The following is a 14,742-nucleotide window of genomic DNA, read 5'->3' as shown; positions in this document are numbered from 1 at the left end:
GACGAAAGACAAAGATAACGACTAAAACTAAGGACTCTAGACTAAAGACCAAAGACTGAAGACTGGAGACCAAAGACTAACGGTTAAATACTAACGACTAAAGACTAAAGATTAGGGATTAAAGACAAAAAAGTATTTACCTCGAAGTTCCCATTACGAGTATTATATGCCAACATACTCTAAGATTCTCTTTAAAAAAAAAGCGATAAATTTCAACGAATTTACAACTTGAAATGTGTTTAGTCTGGAGAGTGTTGATACTAGATACTATATATATATAGTACACGGTACCCACTGTCTATCATCTATCTATCCTGTAATTATACAATTGAACTGTAGCATATTTAGCTTAGTTGCCTTGAAAGGGATGCCTAGCAAGGTTTTAGCAGCTAATTGCACCTAGTACACGGTATCTGACAGTCCATCACTTGTTCAACAGCACAGCTAGTTAGCAGCTATCTATCACTTGTTCAGTTCTTAACTGTCGTATATTTGGCTTAGATACATTTAAAGAGATGTCTAGCAAATATTTAACTGATCTTACTATTACACCTCATGTGAGGTATCTCACAGTCTGTCTCTTGCCCTAATTCTTAACGTTCCTTTCATTCTCTTTTTGCATGTCTGCATTATCAACAAGGCTCGATGTGAAGAGAACCAAATTTGAATTGTGCGAAACTGCGGCGCCAAAACATGTGTAAATATTCATAAATGTGTGCGCTAAGGTGTGCGTGTGTCTGCCTGTGCGTGTGTGTGTCTGTGTGTGTGTGTGTTCGTGTCGCTTTGTTTACTTGCAACTTGCTTTGCATTTGTATTTGCTGCTGTTGTTGTTATTATTGCTGCGTTGTTGTTGCTTCTGTTTTGGGCTTTTGGTTTTGTTTTGTTCGCCCCTTTTGGCATTTGTTTGTCCCAGCGATAAAAATGTAAATTTATGAAGTTTTAATCAATTTGGGGAATTCGCTCTACACAATTTTATTTTGCTTTATTCACCCCCAACCCCCTTTTCCTCTCGCGTTTTGTTTAGCTGTTTGCTGCCTAAAGGCAAATACACAAAACATGCATAGAAATAAATGCGAATTCGTATGCTTTTTTCTGCTTTTTTTCCCTCTTGTGCTTTGAGTGCGAAACATTTAAAACATATTCGAATTTTTTTTTCATTTTTGTCTTTTTTTTTGCTTCTCTCTTTTGTTTTGCGTTCGCATTTTCATTTGGCTTTGTCAAAAGGAGCCCAATAAAGACCCTAATAAAATTTTAATTTAGTGTTATTTGTCACCAGAGGCCACAATCGCAGAGGGGGCCGTATGTATATATTTGTATATATATAAATATATTTATGTATAGATGGATTAATGTATTTGCATTAGGTCTTATTTAGGTTTGTTGCGTGCAAATTGTCTTTTATATGGGCCCCTTCTGCCCTCTGTTTAGTTAGGAAAAAGTTCTTCTTTAAATTTGTTCAACCAGAGAAAATGTCTTCTCTATTTGTTGTAGCTATTAAAAGTTATATACTTCATACTCCTGAGGACTATTCGAAATACTTTTGCTTTCTAATTAATGGCCGTGGACTTGGGCGTACTTTGTGTAAAGAATTTATTTTAAATTTTAAATATCCACCTTTTAAAATATCCACCTCCGTTAATTTAAATTAGTACCAAAAATAATAACCTATAAACAAATCTTCCTTGGACTGTGTAGAATCAAATTAAAATTTAATATCAAATTATATATTTATATGTCTAATGATATTTCCTAATAATTACCTAATAAATACTTTAATAAAGAATTTATTAATATATTTATATATTTTTTACATTTTTAACTAACTTAACCTTTTTATTTGGACATATTTTTTTAGGTAGAATATTATATTACTTGTTCATTAGTTTTGTATCGTTTTTTTACATTTACTTTTAACATGCAGCCTGATTCGTTAAGTTCATTTAGCTGGGCCTTATTAATTTATTACTTTTAATTTAAGTGTCCTACCTCCATGTTAACTCTAAGTGTTCCCAGCGACCCTTTTAACTAACACCTTGGAGCCCTTGACACCTTTGCCTTGATTTATTCGAGCCTCTATAATGTTTAATTAAACTAATTGACACATCACATCAGGCACATAAACATCTGCAACATGCGTTTTATTTATCATTTAATTAGCATAAACCAAAAAGAAAGCAAAGGAAAAAAAAAGCAGAAATACATGCGACAGGCCTCTAACAAATTGATTGTTTATTGTGCGCACATTAACACGCAAACACACACACACACAAGCACCTAAGCACGAGCACTCACACACAGTTTCACAGATTTACGACTGTTCTACAGCAGCTTGCGGCACATGCGGCGTATGAGCAATGCGACAGAAGCAAACCAACACACACACACACACACACACACGGACAGCAGCCACAAAGGTTATGAAACATGACCGCAGGCCAAGGCAAATTATGGCCGCACAAACTGTGACAACTGCGTAACGGTAATTTCCCAATGTCCAGTTGCAGATTCCCAAACAAAGCGAACATCGCGTAGTCGTTGTTTTTGTTGTTTTTTTTTTTCTTGTATATTTATGTGCACAAGCAGCGGTCGAGAGGTGGGCGAGGTTGTGGATAGGGGTCCGACCAAAGCACGGCATAAAACTACATTACTCAGAGCATAATTTTAATGTGCGCCACAGGCAACGGCCAACTAAACAACAGGCATAAAACAGCAAAGAAAGCAGGCCACAAACTGAACGACAGCTGAATACACTACGATTTTAAGTGCATAAAATTACAATATACAATTAAAATTTATTGATGATTTGGCGACTTTTCCATATTCTAAATATATGGTGGCTGGCTCGAGGTCTGAGGTCTAAAATTAAAATATAATTAGAGCTTTGAAATTATAAAGTTGCGCTATCTTATCTTATTTATAAAATATTTTCTCAATTAAAATTATGGAAACGATTACAAAAATATAAATGTATATAATTACGAATGTATTAAGAAAAATTGTGCAATGAAAATTTTTATAATTTGTGAATTTAATTTATGTTCTGCAACTATATTTGATTTGAATAAAAATAATAATCGTAATAATAATAATAATAATAATAATAATAATAATAATAATAATAATAATAATAATAATAATAATAATAATAATAATAATAATAATAATATTAATAATTATAATAATAATAATAATAATAATAATAATAATAATAATAATAATAATAGTAATAGTAATAATAATAAGAATAATAATAATAATAAGGGTACTATATAAAGAATAAATTATATTTATTTGTGTTAGAGCTTATTAAACAGATCGCACAGATCCAAAAATAAATTATCAAGAGAAATTATTTTTTTCGTACCGCGACTCCTATCTCCCCCAACCAATCGAAGTACATACCCGAAAACATATTAAGGCTTGGACTAAAACTATCTACTCGCTAAATAATTGAGAATAGAAGACTTTATAAGAGGAAGAGAAGACTCCGAGCAGAAAACCCCGTAGTTATTCTGCTAGTTAACCCAGTAGAGACTTACCCATAATTAATCTTTGAATAAATATAACATCATAGTGCTTCGATTAGCTAAAGTAGAAAGGATGTTAATATTCACATTTTTGAGTACCTATACACATAGAGGAAAACAATTGTATCATATATAGACAAATAATTTGAGGCGAAACGCGCCTCTGGACTGTGCAAGTGAGAGAGCTAGAGTATTTGTTGGGCGAGCGAGTTGTTGTGACTGTTTAGTTAGGAACTGTTAGTTAGTAGCCGTAATTTATGTTGCCATTAGCGAGAGCCAAACGCACTTAGCACGACAAACAGACCAGCCGAAAGAGGCAGGGAGGAAGGGTTTACAAAAAAGACAAAGAGCCGAGGGCTGGGTAGAGTGGACGGCAGGGCAACGCGTGCTGTGCGTCGATTTATGCCAGCAAACTAAAACACAAAAGCAACATAAATAACGCACAGTAGCGCCAAAAAGTATGCAACTGGTTTTCATATGTATATATATTTGTGAGCTGAACTCCGCTCGCTTCCTTAGCCGCCCGCTTCAAACGGACTGCTCAGCTCAGCTCACATCTCATTATCAGCCATCGTTTAAGCCCTCAGACAGCACTCGACTAAGACTCCGGCTAAGCTCTGTAACTGGTAACTGAGGGGCGGCCTATTTTATCGGCGTTTGTTTTACTTCCGACAGCGGAACCAGAAACGGAAATTTCTCATTTCACTACATTTCCGTTCGCGCACACACACACAGAGAGAGAGAGAGAGAGAGAGAGAGAGAGAGAGAGAGAGAGAGAGAGAGAGTAGGGAAGCATGCAGCTCATATGCATAACAAGTGGGCGTGGAGTTGGGGGCGAGCAGAAACTCGCTTTCAAATGAAAAATAAACAAAGAATTGTGTGGCCTGAAATCAAAAGGCAATGGCAACATTCATTCCAACAAATATGTGAATAATGGGGGCGATAAAACAGACAAACTGACAAACACAGCACAGGACACAATAAATTCTCCAATGCGAAGGAGTAGATGTTAGCATGAAGCAGAAGAAGAAGCACCAACTCGCACAAATGTTGAAAAATGCCGCCAGGCATCATTTTGCCAGCTTTTTACCCAAATTTGTATTTGTTCTCAAGCGTTTTACTGGACTCAACAGGAACTGTGTCCTTTCGTTTACTTCCAACTCCTCCTGTCATTCTTTTCTGTTCCGACTTGGATTTTTTATATATATATATATATATATATATTTTTATATATATATATATATATATTGTGCAGAGCGTTTGAAATTCCAAGTGAACAAATCAGCTTTGAGACTGAGCAGCGTTTACAAGAGATATGTTATGCGAATTGGTAATGTTGAAGATTATGACTATTTTTATTTAAAGTATCCTTTAAAAGAAGTCAAGATTATAACCTAGAGCCTGCTAAATGAAGATTTTAATTATAAAACTTTAGCAGCAATTTTCAAAGAATTTCCACTTGCTTGAAACGAGCTTACATTTTTTAAATTCCTTCCTTCCTTTCCTTTTTTTACAAATTTATTCATATTTCCATATTAATTTCTTGGAAATTTCCCATCAAAATACAATACGAATTAGCCTCAAATTTTACTATATGTTCAATAACTATATGTTCAATATCTAAAAATCTTTATAAAATTTCCACTTAAAGGACATAACACATCTAATAGAATTTCTCTTAGAATTTTACCATACATTTTCCACTCGAATCCACGTAAACAGCTTTATCGTATCCAGGGCTAATCCTCACGTTTCTTACGAGTTTCCCCTAATGTTTTCCCTACTGAGAACAGCAAAATATATCAAATTTCTCTTACTTTCCATATAGATTAGGTTTAAATTTTCGATTTTCCGGAAACCCCATAGCTGATATGGAAATTTTCTTAAATCTATATAAATTCGTAAATCACCATTAAAGCCAAATGAATTAAATTCCCTTCAAATTTGACAGAAGAGAAAATATCAATTGGGGGAAATGCACGCCGCCTTTGGATTTTATAACTCTTGAGACTCGGCTTAGAAACGATTATAATTTTAATTAATTAAAATAAAATACAAAAGCAAAATCTTTTGCGCTTAAATCCTCTCTTAAAAAAAAAAAAAAGGTTAAATTTGTGGACATCGCTCACCTGTTCAACTCTTTTCCATTTGTTATGCTCCAATTTGTTAGCGAAAGTTGCCACTTGAGTAAATTTGTCACGAAAACAAATTCAATTTGCATTTTCTGACAGCTGTGAAAGAAAACAAAAACAACGAAACGGGGAAAAAAAAACGAAATCAGAAAAACTCGAACGAAATTCAAAGGAAAAATGCGCCTGTCGCTAATTACGAAAATTTATTGAAATCAAAAGTGTCGCCCCAAGGGTAAAGGGTGTGAGGGGGGAAGGCAGGCGGGTTGAAAAATCGGCTTTGCCGCTTCAGCTGCCCGCGGGTCTCTACTTATTGACACTTGACCAAACGACCAGCGGCCAAAATGGTAATTTCTATTAAAACTTTACGGCGAATTTTGTTAAAAAGAATTTTTTCTGCTTTTGTTATATTTCAATTTTTATACCCTTACAGAGGATATTATAATTTTACCATGAAGCAGATATCTTCGACACCTTAAAGCATATATATTCTCTCATAGCTGGAACGATCCGTCAAATAATTGGTTCTGATCTGAGCCCCGTATACATATAATCCTCAAATATATCAAGATCGAACCACTGCAATAGGAAGGATCAGTAGGATAGTTGGATCTTATAATGCAAAATATTCTGTTTTCAAAGATATTTTAAACAAACTCATCATTTATGAACTTCTCTTCTCTTCTCACATATTTGCAAAAGGAAATGTCTACAAGGGTATTAAATCTTCGGAGTGCCAATTTTTTTTTTTTTTTTTTTTGTGTTTGCTGCAGCATTTTGTTAATTTCGTTTGAACCCGTGATGAAAGTGCTGGGCGAAGAAAAGTTTTCGATTTCAGCGCTTACAAATTGGCATTAATTAATTTTCAATGTTATTTTTTTCGCCAAAGCTTTTTTGGTACAGCATGGAAATGGGTTGAATTTTTTTTCTGTGCATTTTGTATGCCAATTTGCTATCATCAAATATTTTTTGAATGCCGCATAATGTTATTAAATACTACTTTTTAGTGTGGGCCCAAGCATTTGCTTAAAGTATCTCGCTGGATTCTATTTATGACTCAATTAAAAACAAAATAAAACTCAATTAGGCCAATGCGGTTCAAATTTCGCTGGCCTTATGCCAAAAGAAAAAGTATAAAGAATTAACAGGAGTTAAAAACAAGATATCTCTTGCCAAATATTAAACACTCGCCCGCACTTTGCATACTTTTTCAATTAAGCCCGGCTATATGCTGCCCTCTACATAAAAAAAGGATGAGCTAAAAGCTGAGTCAAAATTACGTACACATAATTCTCTTTTCATATTCCGAGCGTTACGTGTATAAGCTTTCGTTTCGCCCGAAACCCAAAACCTACCTGAGCCATGTAAATAATTCCTTTTCATTACAATTTCTATTTTTTTTTTATAAAATTTTCTTTTTTTTTTAGACTCGTTTTTTTGTATCTTTTCATATAATGAACGAAGGCGCGCGGCCTTGTGCCTAATATGAATGTTATGCGAAGGGCTTGAGCTGAGCGCAGGGTTCGGAATTTGTGCACAGCCGCGGTCATAATACTTAAATGCTGCTGTTTTTTATTTTTTATATATTTTTCTTTTTTTGCTTTTTGCGGGTTATTAAAAAATGTGACGTGCTTATGAGGTGAGCTGTAAAACGCGTGGATACGAGCCATGAGAAGCGCTTTAAATTAAGCTTAAATTCGGTTAAAACTGTCTGAACATAACAAATGGCAAATACTATCTGAGTAGCGCTCTATTTCTAATTTTCTTACTGGCCGAAGAGTTTTTCTTAAAATTTTCAACAAGTATTTTCATGAAATTAAAGGTTGTTGTGCAAAGTTTTCTTATGATGCCAAGCATTAGCAAATTTACAAACAATAAGAAAACTTTTATACCACGCATCCATTAAATGGAAAATGGGTATAGTAAGGTGACAAATTAAGAGTGTTATAAAATATAACAATAGCAAACAAAAATGGAAGATAATTAATATATGTATACTATTATTTATGTCAAATTTCGTGAACCTAAGAAAGGATTTCAATATCGATTCTTATCAATTGCTTATCAATTGCGATTATCGAAAACAAACTCGTATTGCGCGAACACTAGGAGCAGCGACCTTCAAAATCTCTAGCTCTTATAGGTTCTGAGACGAACGAGTACATACGTCCCGACAGACGGACGGAAGTTCATCAGTAATTAATGCTGATCAAGAATATATATACTTTATATGGTCGGAGATGCTTCGTTCTGCCTGTTACATTCATTTGCGCAAATACATTATACACTTTCTAAAAATTTCAAATACGTTCTGGGTATAAAAGGAAAGAATATTTCAGATATATGTAGAATCAAGCTATAAGTCGCCTAAGTTTGCCGCGATCGTAGATCGTATTTGACATGGTCTTCTCCTGTCTACAGGATATTTTCCGATCAGGGCTCTTAACCAGAAAAGTTTTGTTTGTTTTTTTTTTTTTTTTTTTTTGATTACTTGGCCAAAACATAAAAACTTTTCAATATATTTGTGTGAAAACAACAACGAAAAAATGTCCAGTAGCTAAGACGTGTGTGAAAAAGTTTTCGTAAAGCTATAAACTTGCGTTACGGAGTGGTTTTTCGCATCCCCTTGTCGTTCGCTTGAAACTAAGGAAAACAAATGTGGAAGTGGCAAAGCGCGAAAAGAGTTGCGAAGCGTGCAAAACTAAGACAAATGAGACGATAATAGAATGAGTATTACTTCTGCTTAAAGTCAAAAACAAAAACGAGGAAAGTGTAATACCATAAAGTAGCTGGTTTTATTTGATAGCATGGACTAGTACTTGTTGCTCTCGCCTAATTGCTAAGACTTTTCAGGCAGGCAACGTCATAAATCACAGTCAACACTTGGGCCTACACAGGCCAACAAGAAATGGGTATTGAATTTGAACAAAGGCAACGGCAAACTGATAAGTAGCAATCATTTCGAGGCATGTGGAATTTTGCAACAAAACACAACTATAAATAATAAGCGCTCGTATTGTATTTCATTTGAAAAGACGACCCAGTTTCCACTTGAAGTCAACACCAGAATCGACGTCAATAAGCAAAAAAAACGCTAACATTCTTTTGTTTAGTCTCTGCTTCTGCTGCTGCTTCGATTAGTGTGAACAAAGGATTTGAGGCTCTTCACAGATTGTTGGCTTGTTTAAGCACGTGTAGTGTCCAAATTTATTGATGAGCTCAGACAATGTTGATGACGACAATGCGAAAATGACCAAATGACAAAATGACATTTCCGTACCACAGAATAAGGGTGGGTGTATATAACATTATAACATCTTATATTAGAAAGACATAAGGAAATATCTAAAACATATTTCAAACAACTCATCAGATGCTGTTGGTTGTCCACATTCTAATAAAATCTTATTTTTGAACGGCATTAGGAAATAATAATATAATAACATTAAATAATGCCTTTCTAGCATAAGATGCTTTCAGAATATGGCAGACCAATTGATTATGTTGATTGAGCCCGATCAACATAAACATATTATATAGAATCAGTTCTAATTGATTTTATTTTTAGATTAGATTTTAGATGAATTTTTAATTTTGACTAGGCTAATTGAATTAAATTGGCTTAAATGTATTTCATGTTTGTTTTGATGTTCAAATGTTTTTTAAAACCTCTTTTAATTGTTGTTTAAGGCTCATTTTTATTAAAAGCATATATGCAAAAAGATCCTAGAGCTCGGCCCACTTACGTTCAAAGTGTCAAGATGCAAATAAAATTAATTGTTATGATTTATTTTGTATATTATTTTATAGATAGATATATTAATATACTGAAAGTTTTTCTCATAGTTCAGGCTCTTCCCCATATATTTTCTTTGCCACATAATTTTTTAATCATTTTTATACAGAATATTCGTTATAGTTTTTCTCGCAAATTTTGAATAAACTCAAATTTTAACAGCTGAATTATAAAAATACTTTTTTATTTCCATACAGCCTTATCATTTCAACTTCACACACATAAAGTTACCTTAAAGTTGACTTTTTCTTAACCCTACAAGTAATTGAATTTTTCTGTAATCCCAACCATGCCGTTCTATAACTTATGCCACGGCCTACATATATTTCTATTCCATTTTTTAGTTATGTCGCCAACAAGCTCAGCAGAAAAAAAAAGCCACATATTTTGCGCACATAAATTTCCGGCCACCAAAAGCTAAAAACACACAATTTTTACCATATATTATTTTATTTTTCAATGCAATGCGCAACGTTTGTTTTTTTAAATTTTTTTATGGTGCTTCATAACGCTGCCTGGGCATTATGTATTTCCAACATGCTAATGCCAAGCCACTAAAACACACATTTCACACCGCAACAACAACAATGGGAACGCCCAAAAGCCGAAGAGGCAAAAATCGCCAGCAAATTGAAAAGCGCGCTAAGGGCTCGCAAGTTTTTCATATAAATCTGAAACAGCTGGCGCTAAGAATGGCAGCACTTCCACACACACACACGCACACAAAAAAAAGAGTCCAAGAAATTGAAAGTATGCGCGAAAAGGTACAAAATTGTGTGGCCCCAAAGCAAGGTGCAAGCAAACGACCACAAGAACATGTTTAAGCCCATTCCCGAAATTACAGCAAATCATAAAATCCCAACTATGAAAATTTACGAGCTTCTGCTAAAAAGCTGAGGGTTCAAAATCAAGGTATTTACACTAATCTATTAAATCGTTTCTGATCAAACATATTAAATTCTTAAATTAGGCTTATTTCCTCGCAGCTCTGAAAAGTAACTATTAAATTTCCCTTGAATATTGGTACTTTAAAATCGAATTTCACTTTTTAAAGAAAATTCCCTTAAATTCCATATAATTTTAAGATCATAAAATCGCAACTAGGGAAAGCGCTATTTAAGACATTGTTTAGACTAATCTCTTAAATCTTTTCTTATCAAACATATTAAATTCTATAAATTACCCTAACTTCGCCACAGCCTGTACAAGTAACTTTAAATTTCCCTTGCATCCTGGTACTTTCGACTTGGTACATCAAATTTCACTATTTAAAGCCAATTCCCTCAAATTCCATATAACTTTAAGATAAAATCCCAACTATGATAATTTACGGAAAGTTCTATTTAAGATATAGCCAGACTTATCTCTAAAATCTGCTCCGGTTATAAATAAGTATTAAATTCTACAAATTACCCTAATTCCCCACAGCTCGTACAAGTAACTATTAAATTTCCTTAAGTATTGGTACTTTCGCTTCCAATTTCACTATTTAATACTAAACTCCCTTAAATTCCATACAATTTTAAAGCTTGATTCGCGAAAATGGGCTGTAATTCCCCCTGGAGTTTTTACGAAAATCCCTTCGAATTTTCATACAGCAAGAACAACATAAGAAAATATACTTTAAAAACAGACATGAGATTCGAATAAATATTATTATATTGTATTTTATATCGACTTCTTAGAATAACCATGTGCACATATATTTTCACCCCACTCAAACCATTCATCTTTTAACACCTTGCAGCTCATCAGTTTCGAGTGGCAGCCATCCCAAAGGACTTTGCACCTAGCTGAGTTTTCAAGGATTTTTGCCTCGCAGCAGAAATCCCTTCAATTATGCGCACATTACAAGCTAATAATATAAACTAAAGGATTACCCCCTGGCGCTATGAGCAAATAATACATATGAAATAGACGCCCGCCACTTGAACCAAATGCCATCAAATTGCTGCCAAGGCTAAAATCCCCTCTATATATATATAGAGAGAGAGAGTGTCCTCCAAACTGAGCTGTAGTGAGGCTTTAAGCCAAAAGCTCACACATGTGAGTGTTTGAGCGGCTGTGGGTGTGACTGTATGTGTGTGAAGGTGTGTGTGTGTGGGCGCTCAGGACTTTGCTTGTAATTCAATCCTGTCAGGACAGCCAAAAAAAGGGAGAATAAAATACAGTTATCTTCGCAATAAAGAATTTCAAATACCCTTGCGTATATGAAACAAAATCCAATACTATTCCTCAAGAAGAAATATTCCTAAATGAGCTATACGATAAAGGATTCCTATGGACAGCGAACTAGAACATCGACATAAGGAGCGCCAAGTTTGCTCGTGTCCAAATAGTTGCCAGCGGTTACGAGCGCACCAGATCATGCTGCTATCTGGGCGTCCAGCTGGCCCGAAGGCTCAACTGGGGTTCCCACATCAAAGGAAGCAGATCAACTTGCTTGAGAAGGCTCTAATAGTTCACACAAGGTGACCGGGCTTCCATAGTACGTACCAAACGATCGAAAGGTCCGCGATAAGATCAACTTTTTCGGCAACCGATAAGCTGCTGCGGCATCCGAACGCGCTTGCTGACCCCGTCACAGAGAGGCGCCTCCAAAGGTCACACTCCTGCGAGCTAAGTATCTTAACACCCTACCCAATGTAAATACCAATGAAGTTAATAAACTTTTTTACTCTACTTTATATCGCATTCTCTCGCTTGGTAGAGGGCAGAAGATCCCGACCAATTCAAGCGCTTAATAAAGCATATTGAATACTTGAAAAAAAAAAAAAACAATAATAAATATTAATACAAAGGAATATATTATACCAGAACGACATTTGAGCCTCTTGTTTAATCCGATTCTGTACGTATTCCGATTGTGTCTGCAGCTAAATGACAAATCTATGCAAAGTGATTATATGGAATCTCTTGAGACCGATTATATATATATAAAGATATCTGCAGATTTATTGAAAAAATTGAAGTGGCCTTTTGTGAAGAGAGTATTAAAGCGAAATGAATTTAAGCGCATTTCAAATACGCCTAAAAGCGCGCGGGCCTCGCACGTTGTGCTTAACGCATTTATGTTGGAAACGTGATATAATAAAGAAACACAGCAAAAAAAAAAAAAAAAACACTGTGTAAAAAATAAAGAACTACCACCAAGCCGTTTTCTTTTTTGGAGGGTAATACAAAACTCAGCAGACAGCGGCCTTCTTTTGATATCAATATCAGCGCATCTTATGGCGCGCAACCCTTTGCACGAAAAAATATTACTCATACGCCGCATTGAGCCGGCCAAATCAAGTCAAAAAATATGCTATAGGAATTTTCATTTTATTTTTTGCACCCTCGACACGAGTCGGCTGTAAATTGAATTGAAATTCGATGGCACTTAGCCCCCAGGGGGTGGCATGTCTGTCTGCCGTCTGTATTAAGGTCGTCCTCAGCTCGGCTGGCATCATCATCCCGGCGCATTAGGCGCACATTTTCGAGTGCCTTTGCCAGGGATAAACGTAAATTTTATTAGTTTTTTTTTTTTTGGCGCTTCGGCAGCTTCCTCTTCTTTGCATTAGCGAAAATTAGCCAGCCAACGGCAGCAACTACAACAACAACAACTCGAAGGTTATTTGACGAGTCAATCGACTTCGAGTTCAGTTTAAGACATACGAAAACGTGCATTTACATGGTTAGAAGCTAACCAAAGCCTTTTTCATGAGTTTTCAATTTAAACTCGAAAACAGGGAATATAGAAAAGTGAGATTTACTTTAAGAATTTACCACTCTTATGCTGCATATTGTCCTTGAAAATATGTTTAAAACTAATTTACATATTATTGGGAAGATAGAAAAGCGAGGCGGCTTTTCCTTTAAGAATTTATCCGATAAGAAAACAATTACCCCGCCAATATTTACTGTAGAAATTATTTATTCCCAAGTTTAAAATTGTGTTTTAGTCAATTTTCATATTTTTGTCAAGAATTTTAATATTCTAATCATTTTCATTTAACAATTTTCGAATTTGCGCCGCCAGCAAAAGTGTTGACAGCTAAGCGTATAAAAAGAATAAAACACAGAGAAAAAATTGACGCGACATTTAAAAGAATCTAAATTAACGTAATATAATTTGACATTTGCGCCTTGTCAAATGAATGTGAAACTTTTACTTTGTTCTATCGGAGCAGGCGTCCGGAGTGTGGGCAAATATGCTCTGGGTATTCATTTACTGAACTGCAATCAAGCATTTCTTTGCCCCCGATTTCTAATGAATTTGCCTAGAGACAGGCAACGCATCGCTTTTATATCGGTCGGTGGCACTCGAGATTGGATTTCAAAATAAACGAGTAATAGATCTGACATTTATTGGACAGGCTCGAGGCAAGGGGTGCCATGAAATTGAATAGCAAATGAATGCTTAAGCTGAGCCCGGTTCAACCATGTGGAAAATTAATAAAAAACCAAAAAACATGGTGATACTTATATTGAATTAAATACTTTTAAATGTATTTGTCTACATTTCATATTAACATTTTTGCTATCGATAATTGCAGCATGTATATAATCTCAGAAAATTTCGATATATAATATTATAAATAGAAAATTATATTAAAATCACGTTTAAATGCTTTTATTTTAACAATTTTTAATATACATATAAAAAAAAATCGAAATACAAGATTTGCAAATATCTACACTTTTATTATCGATAACTGCAAATTATCGATAATACAGATTTTTAGGTTTTGAAATAATTTTAATTCGATTTTTGTATAGGTCATATATGTTTATATATGAATTTTACAAATATCAACATTTGTACCATCGATAACTTTGACTATATCGATAGTCATAGAATTGTTTGAAATTAAATAATATAAATACTAGTAATAAGTTCAGTTGCATTTTAATCTTTGATAGCGATGCTCACAGCAACAAGCATAATATATAAAAAGATGTAATTTGCATAGATATGAATTTAATTCAAGTTCGACTTTGCTTGACTCGAATTTGGTTTTTATTTAATTTGTTTGCTATTTACTTAAATATCTTAGAGCTTGAGCCAGCTCTAAGGTTTTGTTTTGCGACCAAATTTAATTAAACTTGACTACCTGAGCAAAACTTTAACTAAAGCAGCGCCACAAAATGTTGCAAGGCAGCTAGATGAAGTAGCTCACATTTAGTACAAGTTTAATTCGACGTGCAGCAGCACTTCTTGCCACAATGTTACATATTTGGCACAATAAATTTCAATTGAAACTGCGCAAAAGTAACTCAAAGGCGTGTTTACCAAATGAGCTGAGAC

Source organism: Drosophila virilis, chromosome 4, assembly GCF_030788295.1.
Source record: "Drosophila virilis strain 15010-1051.87 chromosome 4, Dvir_AGI_RSII-ME, whole genome shotgun sequence".
In the NCBI taxonomy this organism is placed as follows: Eukaryota; Metazoa; Arthropoda; class Insecta; order Diptera; family Drosophilidae; genus Drosophila; species Drosophila virilis.
This window is presented reverse-complemented; position numbering follows the sequence as displayed.